Source organism: Aulonocara sp. 'chitande type north' Nkhata Bay, linkage group LG22, assembly GCF_057382095.1.
Source record: "Aulonocara sp. 'chitande type north' Nkhata Bay isolate Kocher_YH1m ecotype deep benthic linkage group LG22, A_spYH_male_GT1.1, whole genome shotgun sequence".
Classification (NCBI taxonomy): Eukaryota; Metazoa; Chordata; class Actinopteri; order Cichliformes; family Cichlidae; genus Aulonocara; species Aulonocara sp. 'chitande type north' Nkhata Bay.
This window is the reverse complement of record NC_141364.1, coordinates 30,741,622-30,769,241: the sequence shown is the minus strand read 5'-3', so window position 1 is coordinate 30,769,241 and position 27,620 is coordinate 30,741,622. Positions and strand designations below refer to the sequence as shown.

General features: G+C 43.0%; 1 long non-coding RNA gene across 1 annotated transcript; it reads left to right on the top strand.

Moving 5' to 3' along the window:
* The first annotated feature begins 13,144 nt into the window (after positions 1 to 13,144).
* LOC147304452 (uncharacterized) lies at positions 13,145 to 14,438 on the top strand. The gene is made up of 3 exons (XR_015126811.1): positions 13,145 to 13,192; positions 13,282 to 13,401; positions 14,141 to 14,438. It is a non-coding gene; the product is annotated as an uncharacterized LOC147304452 (long non-coding RNA).
* Positions 14,439 to 27,620: the final 13,182 nt, after the last annotated feature.

Below are 27,620 nucleotides of genomic sequence, written 5' to 3'. Positions count from 1 at the left end.
GTTTTATAATTACAGGGAAAAGGGAGTTACTATACATTGTATTTATGAAATCTGTTGTTTTCTGATGTCCATTTGGGTTTAGCAAATCTATATTAAAATCACCACAAATTATTTGCACTTTTTTATTATTTAGGTTGCTAAACATAGCAGCAAGTTTTTCATTGAATGTCTCAAGGCATGAACCTGGTGTCCTATAGATGCAACTTAAAATTATATTGCTAGCTTTTTCAACATGGATTTCAATAGTGACACATTCCAATACGTTATCTATGGTGCTTGACATACATTCAATCAGACTACATTTCAAAACTTTATCTATATATAAAGCAACACCACCTCCTTTTTTATTCACCCTGTTCATTGTAAATAATTGGTATCCTTCCAGTCCCATTTCACTAACTTTCTCATTATCGAGCCATGTTTCTGATATTGCAATTATATTAAACTTTTTTAACTTACTTAAACATTCTATAATTTTAGAAAAAAATTTATACAGGCTCCTACTATTGAAATGTATGACCGACAATGCATTTGCCATTTTAATATTCATATTGAATTGGTCATCTGTATAGTACTCACAAGTATTATTGTTGTTATTGTAGAAGTGGTTATCTGGGTCAATGTTACTTTCAGGGTCATGCATGTTGTGCTCTGCATAGTTAAACGTTTTGAAGTTCGTTTTCTCAGTGTGTGCCAAAATAACCACCTTGACAGTCCTTTTCTTAATCAAATTCTTCCTCTTCAATATCTCTGAATGGAAACCTATAATCTGTGTCCAAACTTGTCATTTATGTGTTTTTTGTTTTTGTTGTCTTTTCCATTGTTTTTGAGCCATAAGGCCAGAAACACTTTCCATACCCATTGTTTATTATCCAATCGTCACTTTTCCAATAGATTCCATAGCAGATTCCTGATTATTTATATTGCTCTAAGTCTTTCTCTTATCATCACAACTTTCGCTTCTTCGGGAGTGCCATTTAGTCTCATTACTTTGCAGTTCCTCGTCCATGTCGCTTGTATCTTATTTTGTTTCAGGCTGCGTGCCTGTCTTGCAATTTCAGCAGTCTTTTTCGTTAAATGTTCATTTAAATACACACCAGTCCCTTTTAGCTTCTTTCCCTGTTTCAGTAACTCAATCTTTGTTTTGCGACTCACAAACCGAAGAATAATTGATGGCTTTAACTGTCTTTTCTGGGGAGCGTGTGGCATGCGGCGATATGATGGCTCTGAATACTTACATTCTTCGTTTGAAGGAATTTTATCACTTGCTGTTCAAGCGTTTGCAGCTCCTCTACTGGGGCATCTTCACCGTCTTTACCTCCGCCAGCTGTTACTCTGGCGTAGGTTCGGTGTTGCGTCTCCAGTCCACCTATGACTAAATCATCCATTCTTGTGTATTGTTCAAGGGTCTCGATTCGCCGTTCCAAGTCGTCTATTTTCTTGTCCTTGTCCTTTATGAGGTTTTTTAGTTGTTTTATTTCATCCATTGGTGATGTAGCATACCTTGTTGTTTAGCCACTTTGCTCAGTTCATCAGACATGAAATTAAGCGATTTCCTAATCTCCTCCAACTCCTCTTCAACTCCTGGGTTTGCTAATAGATAGATAGTACCCACTTAGCAGACAGGTCTGGCCCAGATCTGGTGTCAAGCCGGCACTGCTGGCTGACTTCTGGCATGGTAAGTGGTATGTGATCCAGATAGGGCCAGGCCTGGCATAGATGGCACTGTTTGTGTGATGGCATGCCACATCTGGCCTGATTTCGGTTTGGTTTACATGGCCCACGCTCATAGAAAACAGGTCTGGCCTGTGCATCAAGCTGGCACTTCTGACTGGCTGGTGTCATGGCAGGGTATATGTCAACCAGATGTGGGCCAGGTCTGACAATGATGGCACTATTTATGATCCTATTTTCCTATTTTAGTTAGAAGACCTAACTGCCACATTGCAATACTATACTGCTATGGTAGCCAACGTTGCAAATGCAGGTTTGACAGGTTTGTGAGGGTTTACTTTATCAAAAACCTAGTGTGATTGGGTGAATGTGGCATGTTGTATAGAGTACCGTGAGTAATCCGGGAAAGCAGAAAAGCCCTATGTACGAATCAGTCCATTCCCTGTCTGAATATAGTTTCGCCATGTTTCTTTTGCACTATTATGTTGTTATTACTCCTCCTCCTTGAATCGCTACCTTATCGTGGTGGAGGGGTTTGTGTGTCCCAGGGATCCCAGGGGCTATGTTGTCTGGGGGCTTTTGCCCCCTGGTAGGGTCTCCCATGGCAAACTGGTCCTGGGTGAGGGACCAGACAAAGAGCGATTCAGAAGACCCCCATGAAAAGAATATCGAGGGAACAGTTTACCCTGCCCGGGATAGGGTTACCGGGGCCCCGCCCTGGAGCCAGGCCCGGGGAGGGTGCCCGAGGGCGAGCGTCTGGTGGCCGGGCCTTAGTCCATGGGGCCCGGCCGGGCACAGCCCGAAGAGGAGACATGGGCCCATCCTCCCGCAGGCCCACCACCCGCAGGAGGCGCCATAGGGGTCGGGTGCATTGTGAGCCGGGTGGCGGCCAGGAGCGGAGGCCCTGGCGGACCGACCCCCGGCTGCCAAGACTGGCAATAGGGACATGGAATGTCACCTCTCTGGTGGGGAAGGAGCCTGAGTTGGTGCGTGAGGTTGAGAGGTACCGGCTAGATATAGTTGGGCTCACCTCTACGCATTGTCTGGGCTCTGGAACCAGTCTCCTGGAGAGGGGCTGGACTCTGTCTCAGTCTGGAGTTGCCCCTGGTGAGAGGCGGCGGGCTGGGGTGGGTATTCTTATATCCCCTCGGCTTGCTGCCGGTACGTTGGGGTTTTTCCCGGTGGACGAGAGGGTTTGTTCCCTGCGCCTTAGGGTCGGGGAACGGGTCCTGACTGTCATCTGCGCTTATGCGCCGAGTGGCAGTTCGGAGTACCCAGCCTTCTTAGAGTCCCTGGGGGGGGGTGCTGGAAGGTGCTCCACCTGGAGACTCTGTTGTCCTGCTGGGAGACTTCAATGCTCACGTGGGTAACGACAGCGAGACCTGGAGGGGCGTGATTGGGAGGAACGGCCTCCCTGATCTGAACCCGAGCGGTGCTTTGTTATTGGACTTCTGTGCTAATCACAGTTTGGCCATAACGAACACCCTGTTCGAACATAAGAGTGTCCATAAGTGCACGTGGCACCAGGATGCTCTAGGCCGTAGGTCGATGATCGATTTTGTAATCGTATCACCAGACCTGCGACCATATGTTCTGGACACTCGGGTAAAGAGAGGGGCTGAGCTGTCAACTGATCACCACCTGGTGGTGAGTTGGATCAGGTGGCGGGGGAGGACGCTGGACAGACCTGGTGCACCTAAACGCGTAGTGAGGGTGTGCTGGGAACGTCTAGCAGAGGCCCCAGTCCGCGAGATCTTCAACGCACACCTCCGGCAGAGCTTCAACAGCATTCCGAGGGAGACTGGGGACATTGAGTCCGAATGGACCATGTTCAGCGTCTCCATTGCCGAAGCTGCTGCATTGAGCTGCGGCCGCAAGGTGGTTGGTGCCTGCCGTGGTGGTAATCCCCGAACCAAATGGTGGACACCAGAGGTGAAGGGAGCCACCAGGCTGAAGAAGGAGGCCTATCGGGCTTGGTTAGCCTGTGGGACTCCGGAGGCAGCCGACAGGTATCGACAGGCCAAGCGGAATGCGGCTCGGGCAGTGGCTGAAGCAAAAACTCGGGTGTGGGAGGAGTTCGGAGAGGCCATGGAAAAAGACTTTCGGACTGCCTCGAAGAGATTCTGGCAAACCGTCAGGCGTCTCAGGAGGGGAAAGCGGTGCTCTACCTGCACTGTGTATAGTGCTGGCGGAGCGCTGTTGACGTCGACTGAGAAAATTGTCGGGCGGTGGAAGGAATACTTCGAGGACCTCCTTAATCCCACTGACACGTCTTCCGGGGAGGAAGCAGAGTCTGGGGATGAGGGGTGTGACCCACCGATTTCCGGGGGCGAGGTCACTGAGGCAGTTAAACAACTCCTTGGTGGCAGAGCCCCTGGTGTCGATGAGGTCCGCCCCGAGTTCCTGAAGGCTCTGGACGTTGTAGGGCTGTCTTGGTTGACACGTCTCTGCAATGTTGCGTGGAGATCAGGGGCAGTACCTGTGGACTGGCAGACCGGGGTGGTGGTCCCCATCTTCAAGAAGGGGGACCGGAGGGTGTGTTCCAACTACAGGGGGATCACACTCCTCAGCCTCCCCGGGAAAGTCTATGCCAGGGTGCTGGAGAGGAGGGTTCGTCCGCTAGTCGAACCTCGGATACAGGAGGAACAATGCGGTTTTCGTCCTGGTCGCGGAACACTGGACCAGCTCTTTGTCCTCTCGAGGATACTTGAGGGTGCATGGGAGTTTGCCCAACCAGTCTACATGTGTTTTGTGGACCTGGAGAAGGCATTCGACCGTGTCCCTCGGGGCGTCCTGTGGGAGGTGTTGCGCGAGTATGGGGTGTCTGGCCCATTGCTACGGGCCATTCAATCCCTATACAACCGTTGCAAGAGCTTGGTTCGCATTGCCGGCAATAAGTCGGACTCGTTCCCGGTGGGTGATGGGCTCCGCCAAGGCTGCCCTTTGTCTCCGGTTCTGTTCATAATTTTTATGGACAGGATTTCTAGGCGCAGCCAAGTGGCGGAGGGCTTTCGCTTTGGTGGCCTCAGAATCTCATCTCTGATTTTTGCGGATGATGTGGTTCTGTTGGCTTCATCGGGTGAGGGCCTCCAGCTCGCACTGGAGCGGTTCGCAGCCGAGTGTAACGCAGCGGGAATGAGGATCAGCACCTCCAAATCTGAGGCCATGGTTCTCAGCCGGAAAAGGGTGGAGTGCCCACTCCGGGTCGGGGATGAGTTCCTGCCCCAAGTGGAGGAGTTCAAGTATCTCGGGGTCTTGTTCGCGAGTGATGGGAGAAGGGAGCTGGAGATCGACAGACGGATTGGGGCTGCGGCTGCAGTAATGCGGACGCTGCACCGGTCCGTCGTGGTGAAGAGGGAGCTGAGTGTAAAAGCGAAGCTCTCAATTTACCGGTCGATCTACGTCCCTACCCTCACCTATGGCCACGAGCTGTGGGTAGTGACCGAAAGAACGAGATCGCGGATACAAGCGGCGGAAATGAGCTTCCTCCGAAGGGTGGCTGGCCTCTCCCTTAGAGATAGGGTGAGAAGTTCGGCCATCCGGGAGGGGCTTAGAGTAGAGCAGCTGCTGCTCCACATCGAAAGGAGCCAGCTGAGGTGGTTCGGGCATCTGGCAAGGATGCCCCCTGGGCGCCTCCTGGGCGAGGTGTTCCAGGCATGTCCCACCGGGAGGAGGCCCCGGGGCAGACCCAGGACACGCTGGAGAGATTATATCTCTCGGCTGGCCTGGGAACGCCTTGGTATTCCCCCGGACAAGCTGGAGGAGGTGGCTGGGGAGAGGGAGGTCTGGACCTCTTTGCTTAGGCTGCTACCCCCGCGACCCGACCTCGGATAAGCGGATGAAGATGGATGGATGGATGGATGGATGTTGTTATTACATGGCTCTGTTAAGGTACACATTAGGCTGACATCTGGAGCCAGAGGTGAAACTGTTCTGGGCCAGCACAGGGCCAGCATAGTGTCTGCAACTGGCCCGTGGCTGCACACAACTTACACATGGCCAAAATACCAAAAAGAATGACGACACTTTGGTGGCCCAGATCAGGTTTGCCAGAGGTAAACCACACATGGGCCACCAAAGGGCCGTCATTCTTTGCGGTATGTTGGCTGTGTGTAAGCACATTGTGGGGGCCAGATTCAGGCCATACCAATTTTGCTATGTGGGTAATAGGTGCTGTAAGCTGTGAGGTGGGGGCTCCATGGAGCTGACTTGCTTGTTCAGCATATCCATTGGCCCTTTTCACACTCACTTAAATCCTTACACTTGCCCATTTTTCCTGGTTTTAACAAATCAGTGCTAAACTGCAAAACTCAGAAATAAAAAAAAAAGCAAATCAGTGCTGAGGACAAAATGTTCACTTGCTCCCTAATGTACCCCACTTACTAACAGGAGTCATAATGTAGAGATAAACAAATTATAACTATAATTATATAAAATAATGTAAATAATAGTTATTGATATATTTCACTTTTAACAGAGACAGTGGAACAGCCACACCATTCTGCATGGTTAGAACAGAATTTGCCTCAAAGGAACCAGTAAACATGCTAACATACAGTAGTTTTGACTAGCACTGGATGAAACCATGCAAAAATGACTCATGTGTTAAGCATGATAAGTTTTTCAAACATGTGACTAGCCAGGAAGCAGTTGGCACTCCCTTGTAATATAATACATGTAAGTACTGCTCACCCGGTCTTCACCAGCCCTGACATAGAAGCAGGAAAAAAAGGCATCACAGGGCCTCTGGTTAAAAGCCTGTGTGGGCAAACTAGCAGGGATCGTCACTGGGCTGTTCAACCTCTCCCTGACTCATGCCACTGTTCTTACCTGTCTGAAGGCCCACACCATCATTCCCATCCCCCAAAAGACTGGAATAGACAGCCTCAATGACTAAAGACCTATAGACCTCACACCTGTGGTCATGAAGTGTTGCGAGTGATTAGGTTAGGTTGATTAGGAACATCAGAGACTGCCTAACTCCCTCTCTCAACCCCCACCAGTTTGCTTACAGAGCGTATCTGGCCACGGGGGATACCATCACAATCACCCTTCACAGAGCGGTGGGAAATCTGGAGAACAGGTAGAGCTAGGTGAGGATCTTTGTGGACTACAGCTAAGCATTCAACACCAAAATACCGGACATTCTCACTACCAAACTGTACCACCTTCAGATCTCCCCTGCCACCTGCTCCTGGATCAAAGACTTCCTCACCAATTTGGACTGTCAATAAATACTATGTTACTGCATGTGAGAAGCTGTCACGGTTCGGGGCAGCGGCCGTGTGAAGAGTGGAAGGAGGACTCAAATGCAGCACTTATTCAGACGTGAAGGGTGATTTATTAACAATACCAGACATAAAGTGGAGATGGCAAACAGAACTAAGGACGAACTAAACTGGGATAAACTACACAAAGGAGTGGCAAACCTGAACATGAAGGGTGAACAGCAGGGAGAGCACGCAGGGGATTTCACAAGGTATGAATACAGACGACGCGACGAGGAGCAGAGGAAAACACACACTATAAGTACACAAAGAGACACTGGGAAATCACACACAGGTGGGAGACACAGCTGGACCTGATTAACCTGACGAGACAGGGGAACACTAACACCAGGGACCAATAGAGGGAGCACAAACCCAAAACCCAGTATCTAAAATCCCAAAACACAAACCATCCCAAAACAGCCCAAGAATAATAAAGAGAATAATAACAATAAGGAACACAAACACAAAGTCACTGAGTCATGGCCGCAGGACCATGACAGAAGCAGTAAGTTGGAACAGTGTCCTGACCCTGGTTCATATGTACAATCTGTACTAATATTTATCAACATGATGATATAGTTTTGTTGTGATTGACAAACACTCACTCTTCTAGAGAAACCTTACAGTAAATGAAAGCATGGCAGTGCCTGCCTGCCCGACAGATGAATTGTTTCAGGAGAAAGACAAGACAAAGCTCAGAAAGGTAAAATTACTTTTAATAGAGAAGCAAGATAATCAAAAATAAGATAATCAAAGCAAACAAAAATACAAAAAAAACGATTTACTATTCCGATTGTAAAAAATATTATAAACTTAAGTGAAACCAGCAACACTAGGAAGTAAAACAGGGTATAGCACAGTATGACAAGACAAATAACTGAGGGGAGAATGAGGCGTTAAATACACAAACAGTAACAGGAGAGAAAACTAAACAGCTGAGACAATGACGCACAATATCAGGCTCAGGGAATATGACACCCAAGACTCAAGTTCAGGCTTTAGCTGCTTGGCACCTAAATGCTCCTTTTGTGCCTCTCTGGTTGCGCTTGTTGCTGGAACTGAACAGAATTAGCTAGCCAGTTTAGGTTAGTTGGAATGGCCCAGGATAGTTGAAAGCAGGAGCAGAAAACACAGGAACAGAAAACTCACCGGGATAGCCAGCTCTGATTGTTCTGGTGAGAAACCAGTCAGAGCAATAGTGTCGTAGTGGGCTGTCACAGGAGACACAATGAGTTCAGGCAAAGCAGTGGAGGGTCTGGAGGGTTCTGGTCCTGGGTGCAGGGACACGGTGGAGTCTAGCGCCCTTTCTCCTTGGGATTGGGGCAGGCTGGGACCTAGCTACCTTTACCCTTCCTCTTGTGTTAGTTTTCTGTTATCATCGCTCATGTTAACGGGTTGGTTTTGACCTGTTTATTAAATCAGCTATAAAATACACTAAAAACAACAAGCTATCATCCAATTTGTTTCTCATCTCTTGGTTACCTTCTTAGGTTTCCTTATCCATGAAAATGTTGGTTTCAATACTTTTGGTGTGGTGGGGCCTTTTTTTCTCAGAATACCCCTCATTTTCAATTACAAAAAAAATGGTAAAATGAACCTCAAGAGAATCATATTAGTACATAAAAGGTTGTCACCTGTTACCTGATTAATACTGAGGGGTATAGAAAAGATCTCTTAAATAAAGGTTTTGTATTTATTTATTTTAATATTAACAACTAAAGTGACATCTATGGTTTTATGGGTCAATTTTGGACCCATAGATATTTACATGAAGAAAGGGCAAAAAAGTCTTTTTTTCCAGCAATAGAACTTTAATATAAACTGAAAAAAAGAAAAGAAAAGCAGAACAGGTGACAAGTGATACTTTTTGTGTGTTCTTTGCAGAGATATTTTTTGTAGTTGAAACACAATAAATTTGTCTTTCTGTCCTTACTGCTTGGGCAGACCTGACACCTCTTTCTTTTTGAATCAGGTGGCCTGACTGGGGTTGGGGCTGTTTCGGTCGGTGTTGAGGCAGGGCTGGCTGAGGAGGATGCTGATGCAGATTCTCTCTGTGTTGCTGATGGTGTGGATGGAGTGCTGGGTGAGCTCTGCAGCTGTCTGACAAAGAATGCAGTGTCTGGGTCATCCAGTAATCCACAAGATACATGTTGGGAAAAATTAACTACTTAATCTGACAGACTTCTTTCTATTTGGTGAAATCAGGGTACCATTGTCCTCAGAGCCTGATTACTCACAGCAAAAACTCCTTAAAAGGCAGGGGAAGTTAAACTAGCCACAAGACACATGAAACAACTTGCCAATAAAACAAAACAGGAAATGAATTACAACCAAACCTGATGTACTAAACATGCTGGTAATTTCAGCAAATACAAACTGCTTAGATTTGATCAAATGTTGGATGGCTGCAAATGCCCTCCAACTCAATGAGGGGAAAACTGAAGTCCTTATATGTGCTCCTGACAGATCTTTATCCCATAGTGAAAGCCCTTGGTCCTCTCTCAGTATATGTTAAATCCTCTGTCAGGAATTTAAGTGTCACTTTTGACTCGACTCTCACACTGGACCATCCATCTTCATCCGCTTTGTCCGGGGCCGGGTCGCGGGGGCAGCAGCCTAAGCAAAGAGGCCCAGACCTCCCTCTCCCCAGCCACCTCCTCCAGCTTGTCCGGGGGAATACCAAGGCGTTCCCAGGCCAGCCGAGAGATATAATCTCTCCAGCGTGTCCTGGGTCTGCCCCGGGGCCTCCTCCCGGTGGGACAGGCCTGGAACACCTCACCCAGGAGGCGCACAGGGGGCATCCTTGTCAGATGCCCGAACCACCTCAGCTGGCTCCTTTCGATGTGGAGCAGCAGCTGCTCTACTCTGAGCCCCTCCCGGATGGCCGAACTTCTCACCCTATCTCTAAGGGAGAGGCCAGCCACCCTTCGGAGGAAGCTCATTTCTGCCGCTTGTATCCGCGATCTCGTTCTTTCGGTCACTACCCACAGCTCGTGGCCATAGGTGAGGGTAGGGACTGGACACTGGACGGTCATGCTAAATCTCTGGTTCAGTCTTGTTTTTATCACTTAAGAAATGTAGCTAAGTTAAGCCCTATTTTATCTCGCTCTGAACTGGAAACTGGATTGCTATACATGCATTTATTTCCTCACACTTGGACTATTGTAACTCACTGTTTATGTGTCTAAACAAAGGTGATCTGCATCGTCTGCAGGTTGTGCAAAACGCTGCAGCTAGGCTTTTGACAAAGTCCATTTTAAGATCCTGGTCTTGACTTTTAAAGCTTTGCACAGATTGCACCAGCCTACATCTCTGATCTGCTACAGCCTTAAGTCCCTAGCAGGTCCCTGAGGTCATCTGATCAGGGCTTACTTGCTATAAAAAACTAAGATGAGAACTAAGGGTGATAGTAGTGATGTGACATTCTGTATCGAGGCTTCGAAGCTTGTGTCGAGTAACGCAATGCGCGTATCGAGGCTTGCTTCATTTATGGGAGGAGCTGAAAATGATGACATCCGAAGCCTCGCTGCCCGGCTGTACCACGTGACTGGTTCACGAAGTGGTTCGAACTTTGCCGCGAGCTATGACAGATATAAACCCCTCAGACTTATTCAAAATGTGGGTGTTTGATGGAGAGCTGCGGTTAGTGAGAGTTTGTAGACAGTTTGGAGGTTTATGAGAGTGAGGAGAGAAAGTCAGGAGAGAATGGAGCCAGCTAAGAAGAGGAGGCTGTCCTCCCCTGTGTGGGAACATTTTGGTTTTATTCCTCCCAACAAGGTATGTAAATTTCAACAGAAAATGTATTTTCATAATACTGATGGTGCAATACAATTTATGTTAAGCTGTCTTTACTTTTGTACAAGGTGAAGTGTTTGCTATGTGCCAGGGAGCTGGGATATAACAACAACACCTCATCCATGCTTAGGCACTACAGAGCTTTGCATGAGAATAGGGGGAACACCGATTGTGGAGCAAGATCAGGTGAGCCATCAAATGCCATGATAATATAGCATGCATTAATGTTACTAAATGATATAACAATATTATACAGCTGTTATAAGTTACGTGTGTGATATTTATATTTGTGCTTTGTCTTTATTGTCTTTCCTCAGGAGAACAATCTCAAATAGATGAAGACCTGGTCAGCATGGTGATTGAGGACTCCCAGCCATTTAGCATTGTGGAGGACAAAGGATTTAAAAGATTTGTTAAATCGTTAAATCCTAGCTATGTTCTCCCCACTAAAAAGGCCATAAAAGCAGTGGAAATTTAGTTTTTACAGAATAAATTGTGGGCAGGACTGAGGCTCAAAGCCTCAGTGTGTAGCTGTCTATACCTCAACGTTACAAAAGCACAACCACTGTCCACACCCCAACCACACCTCACCTCACAGTAAATGATCATTTCCATTTTAAGCATTTCCAAATGATCATTTTCCATACTGCCAGTATAAATATACACAGTATACAGCCATATATACTACAATATACATGTTTTACACACTCCTTTTGTTGTTGACATTTACAGGCTGTGTGCAAAAGGCCACACTCTTCAAATTCATGCCAACTAATATTTTTACGTCCAGTAGGTGTCCTACTAGAGCAAATGAAGCTTCAAGAAGCTTTGCGCTGGGGTGAACCAATTGGATGAAAAGCTTCAGTGCTTCATGAAGCTTCATCTGCCCATCACTAGGTGATAAAGCTTTTGCCATTGTGGCCCCTAGACTGTGGAACTCTCTCCCTCAAACTCTGGACTCTTTTGCTTTTGCTTAATTCTAGCCTTTTTTATATTGTCTGTTTTTGTCAGGGCTCTGCGTGCGGGCAGGTGGAAATGTGGATCCAAATGCAGGACTCCGAGATGAAATGTAACTGAAAACCACAGCTTTTATTGCTGGCATGAAACCAAAACAGAAACCAACCCATGAAACCAAGCAGGAACACACAGGCAGGATCTGAGGGTACGACGCAACACTGGGTTGAGGAAAACACGGGGCCAATATACACAGGGTGGTAATCAGGGAATGGGTAACAGGAGGGAGACACAGCTGGGAGAAATTGGGGCTAACGAGACAGGAGGAGCAAAGCTGGACACACTGATACTGGGTCAAATACTGGGTCAAAACTGACCCAGAACCATGACAGTTTTATCTTTTTATAACTTGTTATCTTATGTGCAGCACTTTGTGATTCTGTCGAGAAAGGTGCTATATAAATAAAAATTTAATTAATAATTTTTCCAGCTATATTCTCCCTAAAAATAAATGCATACCATTAGACCATTACAGCCCAACAGAAGAATTTTGCCCAGGAACCCCATATCCAGTTAATTGGGCTATGGTTAACAGTAATGATAATTACTCACTACTGATAATTATACTGCTAATTGGGGATAACATCGATAAACATAACATCAATTAACATAATCTTGATCATGTGACATTTATAAGGAAAAGATTCATAATCGGGGAAAATCATAATCGGGGTGTGTCCACATTAATAAGTGACAGAGAGCGGAACTAATATGCCAAGATCTTTATCGGACAGAAAGATGAATATATGTGGATTGTGGACGTGTTTTTATAGTTAACAGTATTTGTTCGTTTGTCGCGAGGTGCAACCCTCTTGTTGTTCAATAAAAAAAATTATTGAAATATAGCTCGTCCGGTGGTTACTCACACTTTATGGGGACGAAAGCAGCCACAGAGAAAAGGGATTTTCTTCATTTGTGTAATCTGTAATCTGTGATGCAATAAACAAGATACAGCTTTGTCCTGGTGTGACTAACTATCTAACTATCCTTTATAAAATGGGTGAAGCGGTTTCCAAACCTGAACATGGGTACATAAGGAAATCCTCACAAACCACACCTCTCCACATTTTTGTCAGAGATGAAGGTATCATGTTCTCGGTTAGCAAATGAGTATAGATATGACGCTTGTTACCTGAGTCTTTCTGTAATGTATTCCATGAAGACATCACAGCACAGAATTTACATCAAATGCAAAAATAGAATGCCACTGCAACATGTACACAGTTTAAAAGGATTTGGATAATGGATGTAGTTTCAGGTGAAATAAGATGAATTTCTGTATCAAACCATTACTCTGATCCTTCTCCATGTTCAAGACGGACCATGCCTTTTTTAGCTTTGTTTTTGTTAAACACCTACTTCATATTTTTCAAAGTCATGCTGTTTCCAACAGGTCATATATGCCAGTGAAATCAAAGATCAAAACTAACAAGGATTTGGTGAGTAGCGTCAATGGCAAAGCTTCCTGGTGGCAATGGTAATATTTAAAAATAAAAGCTGTTTAAAGGTTCATTCTAATTTCTAACAGGTCATGGTGGTAAATCCAGCTTTTATGAAATATGTACATGAGGTTTGGCTTGGAAATAAGGGACGTTATCCATCCACTGGCTTTATGGCTTTGATTCTTGCACTTCACATTTGTGATGAGGTAAGTACAAAGTTTTCAGTCTCCGAAGTGCCAGAAGTACGAAGTAAAATATGATTTTTATAGTGCTGTCATCGTTAATCTCACACCCCGTGCGTGGGGCTGAATCGCGCTAACATGTCGACACCATGCAGCCCCACGCACTGGGCGATCCGCGCTAAGTCGCTAACGGAGATTTGCCGTGTTAATGTGGTTATGGCATTAACGTCATTTTAACGAGATTAACACTGACAGCACTAGTTTTTTATTGTCATACAAGCTGGTCGATTTGAGTCTTTGTTAATTTGTTCATCATTTTTTTGTATTGCCCTTTTAAATAGATATGCATTTCAAAAGTTATTCAAAAGTTCAAAACGTCTTTGGTGAAGATCAGAACGGGTTTAAACACCAGTATCACTTGATTAAAGAATTCTGGTTAAATCTGTGAATCGTTAAATTTCAATTCACATGCCCTATGAAAGTGAAAGCTTCTGCAAGTCTTTCTGATGCTTCCTGTTCTTGATGTGACTAGACTACAATGTAGAGGACAGTCCTTCATGGAAAGCTTTTTAGCTAAACCTCTCAATAAGAGGTTTTGTCATTGTACAATCATGGTGCTTCCATTTAGTGCTTGCTCAGGTCGCTGTCCAACTGTTCATTTGATTTTTCAGCAGCCATTGTCTGGAGTTTGGTTAAAAAAAGGGACATTTTGTTCATGCATTTGTTTCCCATTCATTCATATGTTCATTTTTTGTCTTCCTAGGTTGATGTGTTTGGTTATGGTGCTGACCGTGATGGAAACTGGAGTCACTACTGGGAAATACTCACACAATACTAACATAAGGTTAAGAACTGGAGTACATCCTGGAAATTATAAGTATAACATCATCCAGCAACTAGCTCAGCAACAAAAAATTTAGTTCTATGAAGGCCTAATGAAAAAAATGTGATTGAATGCCATACACTCAGTGGGGAAAGTACTGAAAGCCAAATGGATGTGTATCTATAACTATAGTAATTTCCTAACCCTCCTAACTGAAACTGATATTGAGATTTATTAGGAAGGATGACAATTAATCTCTAATGGGATTTTCTTTCCTAATCCATTGCTTAATTTAAATATGTAAATAAATGCACCCAGGAGTTATACTATATGGTAGTTTCTAACATGAGGTTTTTAAGAAATGAAGTATTTTCTTAAGAGTTGGTGGAATTACAAGAAGACAAACGACAGCAGGCAAGCTGTCGGATGTCTAAACATGTACATAGTATATTGTGTTTAACTGAAATACTATGCTGTATTATTCTTAGTTAAAATAAGCTGTTTACGTGAAAAGAAACATTTTACAGTTATGGTGAAGTAACTTATTAAGAGAGGGGGCGTTTATGTTCATGTACCGAATATTGTCTGCATTTTCTTTCATTTTTTGTTTCCTATCCTGTTCAGTACTTCAGCAATCAGAATTGTTGTGTGAATACAATACAATTTTATTTATATAGCACGTTTAAAACCAGGGGGTACACCAAAGTGCTTCACAGTAAGGAATAACGGTAAATCATTAAATCATTAAAACAAGGTAAAATAGACAAAATAGAGAAAACAAACAAAAAGCATTAGTAAGTAGAGATGGGGAGAAATCATGATTATCCAGACAAATGAGTAGCGATACAGCAATTACCGAGCGGTGAGAATTAGCGAGTCGGAAAAGCCAGGTTGAATAGGTAAGTTTCAACCGTGCTTTAAAGGATTGAATGGAGTCAGAGGCACGAATGGTAACAGGAAGACTATTCCAGAGGTTTGGTGCTACAGAGGCAAAAGCACGATCACCCCTAGTCTTCAGACAGTAACGGGGCTGGGCCAGAAGTAACTGACCAGAAGATCGTAAAGAACGGCTTGGAGTATAGAGACTGAGGAGGTCGGTGAGAGAGTCAGGGGCAAGGTTGTTTAGGCATTTGAAAACAAGCAGCAGAACTTTAAAATCAACCCAAAATTTAATAGGCAGCCAATGTAAGTCAGACAGCACTGGAGTAATAGAAGCAAACTTTCTCGTTCCGGTTAGGGGATGAGCTGCAGCATTCTGAACGAGCTGTAATCGTTGGAGGTAACCAAGTTGGAGTCCAGAGTAGAGCGAGTTACAATAATCTGATCTGGAGGTCACAAAGGCATGTATCAGTTTTTCAAGATCTTTGTACGGTATTAAGTGTTTGACCTTTGAAATTTGGCACAATTGGAAGAAGCCACATTTAACCACTGAGGAAACCTGTTTATCCAGCTTAAATGAACTATCCAGGCAAACAACTAGATTACTTACAGTATCTGTAAGAAAGCAAGCAAAGGGACCAAATCGGGCAACTAGCTGGTCTCATGAAGTGTGACTATCAAACACCATAATCTCAGTTTTTTTCTCATTTAAAATGAGAGAATAGGCTGACAGCCACTCAGTCTGTAACCTCAGACAAACAATTCAATGAAGCTGACAGGTCATCAGACAATTGGAAATAGATTTGAATGTCGTCAGCATAACAGTGGTAGGAGATCTGATATATGTCAAAGATAAAACCCAGGGGTAGCATGTACAAGGCAAACAGTAGAGGGCCCAGCACAGACCCCTGTGGTACTCCACAACAAAGAGGGACAGCGGTGGACGAGTAGCAGTCCATCATGACAGAGAAAGTCCTGGTAGGATTTAAACCAATTAATAACATGTTCCAGTCTCTCTAAAAGAATTTTATGGTCTACCATATCGAAAGCAGTGGACAGATCCAATAAAATTAAAATGGCAGGGCAACCTGAGTCGGTAATTAAAAGAAGATCATTGAAAAATCTCAGCAATCCTGTTTCAGTGCTGTGGTGAGGTTTAAAACCAGACTGAAATTTGTCACTAATTTGCATTTTTGCATTTAAGTAGGCCTGTAGTTGTAAGAGGACACGGCCCGTGAGTAATGATAAGTTAATCAATGATAAGAAATGAGGCCCAATTACATCGAACCCATCCTTTAACATCCGGGATGGGAGGAAATGATGAGCCGAGATCGAATTTCTCAATTGATCAATTATACTTTTTAAAAGTAAAAAGTGAAATTGGCTCAAACTGGTAGAAGTTGGACAGAGATTCACCAGGAGGAAGAGGATTCACTACAGGAAGATGTGGGAGTGAGGTTTTTAGAAGTGAAATCTTCCGTGTAAAATAATTTAAAAATTGCTCACAGAGAGCTGGGGGGCCAAAGTCTAGTTTATCAGGGCAAGGATTGATGGCAGAATTGAAATTTTAGACAGGGCCCGGGGGTTATTAGTCCCGATGATGTTGGACAAAAAAGCAGCTTTAGAAGTCTTAACACCATCCTGATATATAGTGCAGCTGCTACGTAAAATGTCGTAAAATGTCTGAAGGCGAGGAAAGAGCCCAGCTGATTTATTTTTTCAAGTGGAGAAAAAATGCCAAAGCCATATTGTCTAATACAGTCACCAAATATTTAGATATTTAGAATTTTACAAGGTTGATCTCCTGAAATTTGTGTTATTGTTAATATCGGTGGAGAGTGGAGAGTTGTCATACCCTGAGAGCAGGCAAAACTCTAACACGCACAAACAGTCAGAGACAGGGAGGCAATAGAGCTAAGGTGGAGAGCAAGGAAAACTGTCAGCAGTATGCACACACACACACACACACACACACACACACACACACACACACACACACACACACACACACACACACACACACACACACACAGACGATAAAGGTTGATGTGGATCACCCAGCTTTGACAATGTATGGTATGCTGCTTTTCAAGAGGTGGACCCTTGGACTGCCGACCAAATTATGGTCCACAGTACTTTCCAAATTAAATATATACCCAGCAATATAGGCAATAGAGGATTAATGATTTAATGACCTCCAGAAAATCATTACCACCAATCAGAGTGAAAAGAAACACTTGTTCAAAATTACTCAAATGAAATGAAAGGGACATGAAAGAAAACAAAGGGGCTTATTAAACATCTATCCATTTCTACATGCACATTTTGAATAAAGAGGCTCACATGGAAGTGCTGAAGTGTTTTGCAATTACAAAATTTAAATTAGAATCCCCAAAATTGGACTTTTAGACTCATGAATCACAAAAGGTTAAAGTTAGATGTCATTATATATGATGATACATAGAGGGCGCTCTTTTACTACTTAAAAGAGCAGAGGAAACTTGACACCCTAACCCTGTTAAACATAACAGGTAGGATTATGTTAGACATAACACGTAGGGTTATGTTACCTGTAGAGTTATGTTACCTGTAACTCTAAACCTACACAAAAAAGGGACTTATACTCCCAGGAGGCAGTATTTTTCCAAAGTCATGGCTTAATTTTAGTTCTGTAAATTATTTATTATTATTAATATTTAAAATATTGTAAATGAGAACAAGAAAAAAAGAAATCATTTTATATACAGTAAATCCTACTACTTATTCCTGCATCTTTCAGGATCTTACAAAGCTTGAAACAAGCGTTGACTATTAAATTAGTCGCCAACGATTTTGATAGTCAACGTAATCATGACTAGTTGACTAATCGTGGCAGCCCTACTATCACCATAAACAGTAGCATAAAAAAGAAAAAAACCAAAACACACCATGACCAGTTTGTGTCTCTGTAACTAACCAGAGAACTTCAAGCATTACAGCACATGACTAATTTGTGTTACTTTTCTGCAATGACCCAACGAAACACAGAAAGGCAATAATAATGATAAAAATAATAAAAATAATAATAACTTTATTTGTATTGCAAATAAAAATCAAATACAGACACATAATCAACATACAATCTATGTAATCGGAGAAAGCTTAAGGAACTTAAGTTACCTTACTGCGCAAAAGTCCACTAAACACACGCAACCAAGCTACCAACTCTCCCGACTTCATATAACCAGGGAAACAATGCCTGGCTAGCTAGCTAAGGTTGCAAAAAAACACCACAAAAATGCATAGCATAGCAAATGAGCTAAAACAAAGGGTTACCGTGCCAGTTTCCTCTGTTGTTTTTCACTGGTAGCCGATAGCCGCTGTAACTTCTCATAATGGCATGAGAGCCAGTTCCGTAAGCAATGCCATTTTCAGCATTGCTTTCAGCCCATTACTGGAATATGTCAGTGTCATAAATTTTGGGCCACATGAGGTTTTTGCCTTACAACTTCTGATTGGTGGAACTGACACGCAGTCGCTACCTTGATTCTGTTGGCTCAAACGATTAAAAATAGATGCCAATCATGCAAAGTGTCCATTTAAACCGTCTATTGCTAAGGGGGAATGTTCCCCACTGCCTGTGAATGTGTGGATAATTCTTTAAAAATATATATATATAAAAAAAACACAAGCATTTTTAGGTATGTAAATAAAATTAAATATTTTCTGCTGTTTAATACCTAAAAACTTAATTCAGATATAGTTAAGCCCTTTGGGGAAGAGCATGGCTTGATTCAAGCTGTTTCATTCAGTGTCCTTAACAAAGTGCAGGCACAAAACACAGACTTGAAAAAATGATAGGATACACAATGTTTTAAAACATGTTAATTCAGGTCAGTTCCGCTTAGTTCCCTTTCTTCTGGTTATTCACACCCCCCTGCATTTGTTCTTTGCCAAACCAGTGACAGCACCAGTTGAGAGTCACTGCACGTGTTCCATACAGACTTTAAATTTCACCTCGAATTGTTTTATGACAGTATTAGCCCTTTTCTGACTTATTTTAACTGGCAGTTTAAACAATTTCACAATTCACACAGCTTAAATAAATATTGTGTGCTAACCTTTATGTGTGTGTGTATTTTTCAGATGATGCATTTCAGGAATACGTTGAAAATACTTGTCCTAGCCTAAAATAATCAGTTGTTTTGAATTTAATAAATCCTCTTAACCTTGTTTTTTCTTCCTAGCCAAATGAAAAGTTCCACAGAAAACAACAATATGGAAGGTCATCTTGCAGGACTCAATAAATAGTTATAGGTAGGTTTTTCAAATGTCATACTTGGTGTAACCTTAGCTGTGTTGACATTGTTACGCAACTGATATAGTATATGGTTTGATGACATTGCCAGTGTTTACAGAGCAGCAGGTGTATTTTATCATTTGAGAGAATGGGTAACTGGAATGTCACACCTTTAATATTTTCCTGTTTGCACACTCTCAGCTTTTGACGTGAGCTGACAGCAGATTAACCAACATTACAGGCTCCTTTATTAAATCTATAGATCATTACTGTATGGAACCACAGATGGAAAATGTGTTTTATAGTCATGGATCCTTCTTCAGTTTTACACTGGATATAAAATGCAGAATGCAGTGGGTTTGTATGTGATTAGGGCTAGTGGTGTGCAATACTGCAGTGTTTAGTATTCATCTGATATCAAGTAAATACAGCAGGGGCAGTATTGCCAATAATACCGATACCAATGCTTTTTAAGGCAGCTTATGTAGGAGAGACTAGCATATAATGGTTTATGAAATTAATCGTCACTTGTTTGACAAATCTGAACACATTTTAATGACCACCACAAATCACTATGATTTTTACTCCAGAATAATTAGTTAACATAATAAAACACATACATGAAATATATTTGACTGTCAACACAAAAAGGTTATTATATTCAAACATTTTTCATACTTCATGTTTTAGGTATATTTTTTCAGCTCCAGTACAATAATTTATTTAACACAAGTCAGTGGCCTGAATATATTATCTAAATGTCTTAGTATATTTTACAGGCAACCAATCTGCTTACCTAACAACTAAGATGACCAATAACACTTTACTATTAAGTAATGCTGAAGAACCGAATAAAAAAATATTTTAACCACTACATGAAGTACCTTGTTGTTCTTTGCCTGTTAGAAAGGACAGTAAGACTGGGCTCTGTCTGTAGGCTCTCTGCTGGAGGTCTTAGTCTGTCGAAGGGATTTCCTTCCTCCCGTCTTCATCTTTTGCTGCTTGTTCCAGCATTTACAACTGTAAATTACTTCTTACATGATGCGCTGCTTTCTCACTCACTGCAGCCTGCATTTCACTGCTCAGTCCCATGGGCTCAAGTGATAGCTAAACACAGCAGAACATGGAGGAGGGGATGGAGCAGCATGTACCTGCATGAGAGGAGCAGTGTTTACACAGAGATGCCTATGATCTGATAAACACACAAATGTAGCTTGCCATCACCAGTGTGTGAATGTGTGTGTGAATGGGTGGATGACTGGATATGTAAAGCCCTTTCGGGTCCTTAGGGACTAGTAAAGCGCTATATAAATACAGGCCATTTACCATTTACCATAAACACGAACAATGCCGTGAGCTTGGTAATTATATTAAAATATTACTCCAATACCAGTGTTGGTCTCTACATTATCGTTATTTGGCTTGGTCTAGCCACCTCTAGTTAAAACAGTTCAAAGAGCCTAAAGTTTCCCTGGGCCAGTTCAACCATACACTATTGTACCAAACATTAGAAAAAGTGTTTGAAGTGAAACATTTGTGATGTTCTAAATTGCATTTAGATCATTAAATTGTCACATATGACTAACAGCTTTAAAATTTTGCTTTTTGCTTTTAGCAGGCAGGTTGTTTGTACTTATTTTCTAATAGAAAAGGAAATGAATAGCAGAAATTAAGTTGCGAGAATTTTGGTGAACTACACTAAAACACCAACTGTGGTAGAAGGGGGAATGAGAGATCAGAAAACTTGACATCTGGAATTAAAAAAAAGAAAGAAAGACAATTCATCAGGACCCTGATGACAAAAAATTCAAGTAACAAGGATCTGACAGAGAGTAGAAGTAGGAACCCATCCTTGTTTGATGAAAAACAGGTGCTGGTGCTAAACTCTTGAAACAGCTAGTACAGCCACGTCTCCAGAAGGGGGTGATTGGAGAGGTGTGCCAGCAACCGTACATACATCAACCTGCGGGTAAGGAAATGGGAAAGAGAGAAAGTGCAGAAGAGAACAGGCACAGAGAAAGAAAGAGTATGAAAGACATGCTTGACTATGACATTCTAATATAATTTTGGTTGTACTATAGATGTAAATCAAAATTAACAATTAATTAATTTCTTTCAATATTTTAACATCTGCGTTTGGATTGGAATGTTTGCAGAGTTTACAATCGCTGTGTCTTTAGCTTTGTTAAGCTCTGTCCTCCAGTCCAAGCTGGCTACTGAAATACCGATCACACAATCAATCACCAGTGGCTCTGCCAACCTTCTGGCACTGCCCCTGGAATCCACTGCACCACCTCTCCTCTGCAGTGGAGCTGCAGACCACACTCCACCACATTCTCAAAAGTAAATTTGTGTGTAGCATTGTGTTATATGGGATCAGTACAAACTATTTTAAAAGTTGTAAATTTTAAAAATTTTAATCCATAATAAAGTGCTGTCAAGTAGTATTTAGATTGCCTTTTCTATTGATGAGATTTGTGTTTCTGTAATTATTCCTTTTTCTACTGAACTACTGAGCACTAAACTACTGAGCATTAAACTACTGAGTTATTCATTGTTCTTGCCGGTTGGCTTTGCTAAAATCAAGCAATAATCTAAAATGTAACCTGCAATCTGTTTATGACTACATCTGGCTAATATTGGCAGTTCATGTGCTAGCACATCCACACCTCCTCTGTCTACATTCATTTCAGTGTCAATAGAAATGTTCCATCACAGCACAGCTGTTATGATTAGCCTGACGGTGACTGTCAAATGATGACTTGCACCAAAAAAACCCCCAAACAAATAAAACAAAACTATGCAACATACCAGCTGAACACTATGTGTATTGTGCTCATGAAGCATAATAATAGTGGAAGATGATTAAGGTTTAGAAGAAATGTTTAAGGATCAGAAGAAAATTAGGCAAAGGGCTCCAAGACATTGATATTCATTTATAGACAAAGCTGTGATGTGTATTTTGTGTGATGTGTGTTATACAGACTGTAATCGTGCTAATTTGAACATGTTTTAAATGGCTAATTGAAAGTTAACATAATTTCATCCCAGCTGATTTTGATTGACATGCACTCTTACTGTACACTGAAGCACTGAATCCAACACATACCAACTCGCAACTGATTACAAAAACTCGGGTGTGGGAGGAGTTTGGAGAGGCCATGGAAAAAGACTTTCGGACTGCCTCGAAGAGATTCTGTCAAACTGTCAGGGGGCTCAGGAGGGGAAAGCGGTTTCCTACCTGCACTCTGTATTGTACGGGTGGAGCATTGCTGACTTCGACTGAGAAAATTGTCGGGAAATGGAGGACCTCCTTAATTGCAATGGCACGTCTTCTGTGGAGGAAGCAGTCTGGGGACGAAGGGGCTGACCCACCAATCTCCGGAGGCAAGGTCACTGAGGCATTTAAACATCTCCTTGGTGGCAGGGCAAGCTGATACCAACTGAAAATGTAGACATTATTGCTTACAAAAAGCTCAATGGTCAGTCTCTTCTTTAGTCAAGAGGATGTGGTTTTCTCAGTTCCCAAAAAGATTTTCACTTTTTTTTTTATCTGACCACAGAACAGTTTTCCACCTTGCCTCCGTCCATTTTCTCTACCAAGAATTAAACATTCCCCACAACGTTGAGCTGTGTGGAAAATGTTGAACACATAATTAGATCTAGATAACGCATCTGCAGTTACAGTGTTTAACATTAATCTGTGGCTTACAATCCTGCAGACCAGACCAGTGCCCAATTCTCTTGTTTGTGTTTTGCATCACAAGAAAAAAAACAAACAAACACTGGTCACAGTTATTGTTTTTGGATTATGGTCAGTGAAAACTTGAATAGGTTTCAAAGTAGATTCTATTTACACTTGAAAGCTCTTCAAAGCAAGCAACAAGGCAAGGACATCTTTGTTAATTGTGCTGTAGTTTAGCTGATGTTGTACTTTTAGAGCAACAGCAGGTGGGGTGATCTAGCCCAGCGGTCCCCAACCTTTTTTGCGCCACGGACCGGTTTAATTGCAGACAATACTTTCACAGGCCAGCCTTTACGGTGACCCAGATAAATACAACAAAATAAAATGATACGACCAAGACAAAAACTGTGGTGTTTTGTATATATAATAAACGCAAATTTACTGCGTAATTGTGTAACTTTATTGGCACCATTCCCCAGAAAAGGCCAACAACACTGAGAGTAACAGCCTCCTCTTTGCCACTTAATGCTCTCTGGTTGCTATGGTAATATGTAAACATTTCTTTCAAATTAAGACACACAACTACAACACGTGAAAAGACCCAGGGAAACCAAGTTAATGATAAAAACCCTGAAAACCATAAATTTCACACCTGAGCCTCAACTCTCGCGGCCAGGTGTCAAGCGACTCATGGACCGGTACCGGTCCATGGCCTGGGTTTTGGGGACCACTGATCTGACTGACAATGAGGTGGAGTTGTTGCTGCGACTAACACAAAAGTACAAAGTTGCAAAAGGAAGTGAGAATAAAAGAATTTGAAGAAAAGCTAAACGTATTAGTGTGGACATGACCTATCTGTTAACGCAGAGAAGTGTGAATTTCACGCCTCCACAGTCTCTTTCCTGGGCTTTTGTTATTTAAGGACGGCAGGTGAAGACGGACCCAGCCAAGGTTCAGACAATCGCTCAGTGGCTGGTCTAAGCCTCATTAGAAACAGCTCCAATGCTTCTTGGGATTTGCCAACTTTACTGATTCTTCATCAGAGGTTACACTAGGGTAGCAGTGCCACTTTCTAGACGTACGTCTCTCAAAGTTCTGTTTGTTTGGTTCACAGAGGCGGATCCAGCATTCTCAAGATTAACGACTCTGTTCACCTCAGCACCATTGTTGGTACATTCCGACACTAGATTACGTTTTGTGGCAGAGGTGGATGCTTGGGTAGCTGGGGTTGAAGCTCTCCTTTCCCAGCGCTTTGGACTCCCATGCAGATTGTTATTGTAAATAAACTGATTGTAAACTCGATCACTTCTGTGCATTGTGTCTGCTTTTGGGTCAATTTCTGTGCCGTCTGTGACAAAGTTATCATCTTCCAGGATATAATAAATAGATAGATAAGTACCTTAAAAAAATGTAATTCATAGTGTAATTGGAGTTGTATATACATTGCTACACAACTAATAAATGGCTTAATATCAGTATTATTCATTTTTAATTCAAAAATTCAGTATCTAGGAAGTATAAAAATGTATGCTAGTATCCTTTTTTGGAAGTGTTTCTTTTACTCCAATATTGTGATTGATTTGAACATTTGTCAGTGTCGTAAATAGCATACAAATCATCATCAGTTTTAATAATAGAATACTGTTACTTATTTAGAGACCTCTTTATAGTGATGATATGTGTATATCACAGTCACTGCTGACTTCTTTGTCTACTAAACCACTGAATCACTCACACACCATGAAATATGCATATTGTATTCGTTAGTCAGTAGCAGTGTTGGTCAAGTTACTTGAAAAAAGTAATCAGTAACTAATAACTGATTACTTCCCCAAAAAAGTAATCCCGTTACTTTACTGATTACTTATTTTCAAAAGTAATTAATTACTTAGTTACTTAGTTACTTTTTAAAAACACGATTTACAACCTGAAGAGGTGATAAAGCGATATATCTTTCAGCCCAATTCTACTTTTTCTACATAATCCATCATACAAAATGTAATCAAATGGAAAAGTCTCTTTTTTTAACTTGTTTTATCAGTTTTAATCTTTTAACTATATGCATCAAGCAAAAATGTAATTATATGCAACATTCTCTGAGTTGAATAAATGAGTTTAACATTTAAACCTATTTTCTGCACATTCCAGCACATAAAATAAAATATTTCTTTTGTTTACACTCACTCTTTCAAATAGATGCAAGTAAAACACAGCAGAACATAAATAAAGTCAAAGTCTCAGCGGTCCTGTTGCTCTATCTTCACCTGTAAAGCACGACTGCGGTAGGCGGAGGTTTACCCTGGTGCAGGTGTGCAGCGGTCAGTGGAAGGATACGGCAGTGTCTCTGTGAGTTTCCCATTACATCGTTGCGCTCTCGGTGCTTGCTTGGAAGTTTAGGGGTTTTTTTCGCTGTAAAAAGAAGTTTTCTTCCCACGCACGATGGACGCTAATGTTTTCTTCACTTTTTATGGAATCAAACTCAAAGTAAGGTCAGTACTTCCATGCTTTAAACGCTGCACGCTCATACTCTCTCCCACACTCGATATATGATCCACTGTTGATCTGCACACAGCTGTTGTCACTAACGGTGCACTCGCTTACTTCACTGTCGTGAGACATTCTCGCAAAAAATCACGGTTTTAGTAATGCAGTAACGCAGCGTTCCTATGGGAAAGTAATGGTAATCTAATTACCATTTTTGCAATAGTAATCCCTTACTTTACTCGTTACTTGAAAAAAGTAATCAGATTACAGTAACGCATTACAAGTAACGCGTTACTGCCCATCTCTGGTCAGTAGTTAACAGCTATTGTTATTGTCATGGTCCTGGGCCATGTTGGCCCAGTGTTCTTAGTTTTCTTGTATGTTTGTATTTTGTTCCTTGCTTAGGCCATGTTTTCTGAGTTGCCCTGTTGTGTTGTTCCCTAAGTGTTTTCCCTTCATGGCTTTTACCCCCTGTGTGCCCCTCTGTGTATCTGTGAGCCCTCGTCTCTCCTTATGTTTTATTCCATGTTTCCCCTGCCCATTATGTCTAAGTTCTCCCCGTGCTCTCTCTTCCCCCTGTGTGCCCTCTATGTATTTATGAGCCCTCGTCTCCCTTTGTGGTTGTTTCATGTTTCCCCAGCCCGTTATGTCTGTGTTTTCCCGTGCTCTCTCTCCTCCTGTCTGAACCTCTGTGCACTTCCTGTTTACTTTGTGACTCTCACGCCCGTACATGTCATGTTCAGTTCACCCCGCCCTGTCTCGTTATGATTATCAGTGTCACCTGTGTTCCCCGTGTGTTCCCACTTTCCTCGTTAACCCTCTGTGTATTTCTGTCTGCGTCTCCCTCTGTTCAGCGTGACGTCGTCCCTCATGTTGTGTGGATCTTCCTGTGCCTTCCTGCGAATGTTAGTTTACTTTTTCCCAGTTAGTTCTGTATTTCCTGTATTCTGCCATGCCAGCATTAAAGCTGTGTTCTTTAAGTTTATCCCCGTGTCTGTGAGTCTGCATCCTGGGTCCTTCTCCTGCCTGCCGCACAGCGATTCATGACAGTACGACGTCACCAGATATGGACCCAGCAGCACTCAACCCACCAGAAGAACTGCGTCTGGACATTATCTACTCCGTGGAAAGACTCCTGCATCTGTGGCTCGAACATGAGGGGAAGGAATTTCGCCGTGCTGTGGAAACCAAACTACAGCGTTTAATCTCTGGTCTTCCCTGGCTACTCAGTGCGCTCCACCCACTCGAACAGGATTTAATCCACAACGAACTCCACCTTCATCCCCCAGCTGCTACTACCCACCTGCCTGAAGGGCCGGATGTGGAGCCGCTCGGCCCGTCAGAACCATCATCAAAAAAGAAACGACGATCACGCCGCCAGCGCGCCACCCCACAGCCGGACATTCAGACTTGTACATCGCCGGCTATGGTGAATAAGGACTCTTTTTCTGTGTCGAACCGTGGGACTATTCGTTCAGGGGTTGTTTTGTGCTACGGATGGAAATGTGAACAGTTTATTAGCTACCCAGCCTCCTGAAGCTCTCTTAGCTGCCCAGCCTCCTGAAGCTTTCTTAGCTGCCCAGCCTCCTGAAGCTCTCTTAGCTGCCCAGCTACAAGCTGCGTCTCCTGTGTCCCCGCTAGCACAGCCATTAACTCCACCACACGCTCCATTTTCACCTCTACCATCGCTTCAGTCATCAGTTCGGTCTGCCACTCAGTCGCCCTTAGTTCCGTCATCCACACTACCACCTGTTTCCCTTCCACCACCACCATCACTACACCCAGCCATTCAGGCTGCTACTCAGTCAGACATTCAACCCATAGCCCTGCCGTTAATATGCTCTGTAGCTGAGCCACTAGCCGCCCGACCCGCAGCCACTTCAGCCACTCCTCCACCCGTCACACCTCCACTACAACCATCACTGCAGTCTCTAGCGCAGTCTCCTGCAGCTCTGCTTTCCCCAGTGCAGTCTCCAGTGTCTCCAGTGCAGTCTCCAGTGTCCCCAGTGCAGCCTCCTGCAGCCCTGCTTTCCCCAGTGCAGTCTCCAGTGTCCCCGGTGCAGCCTCCTTTAGCACAGTCACCCACTCGACCA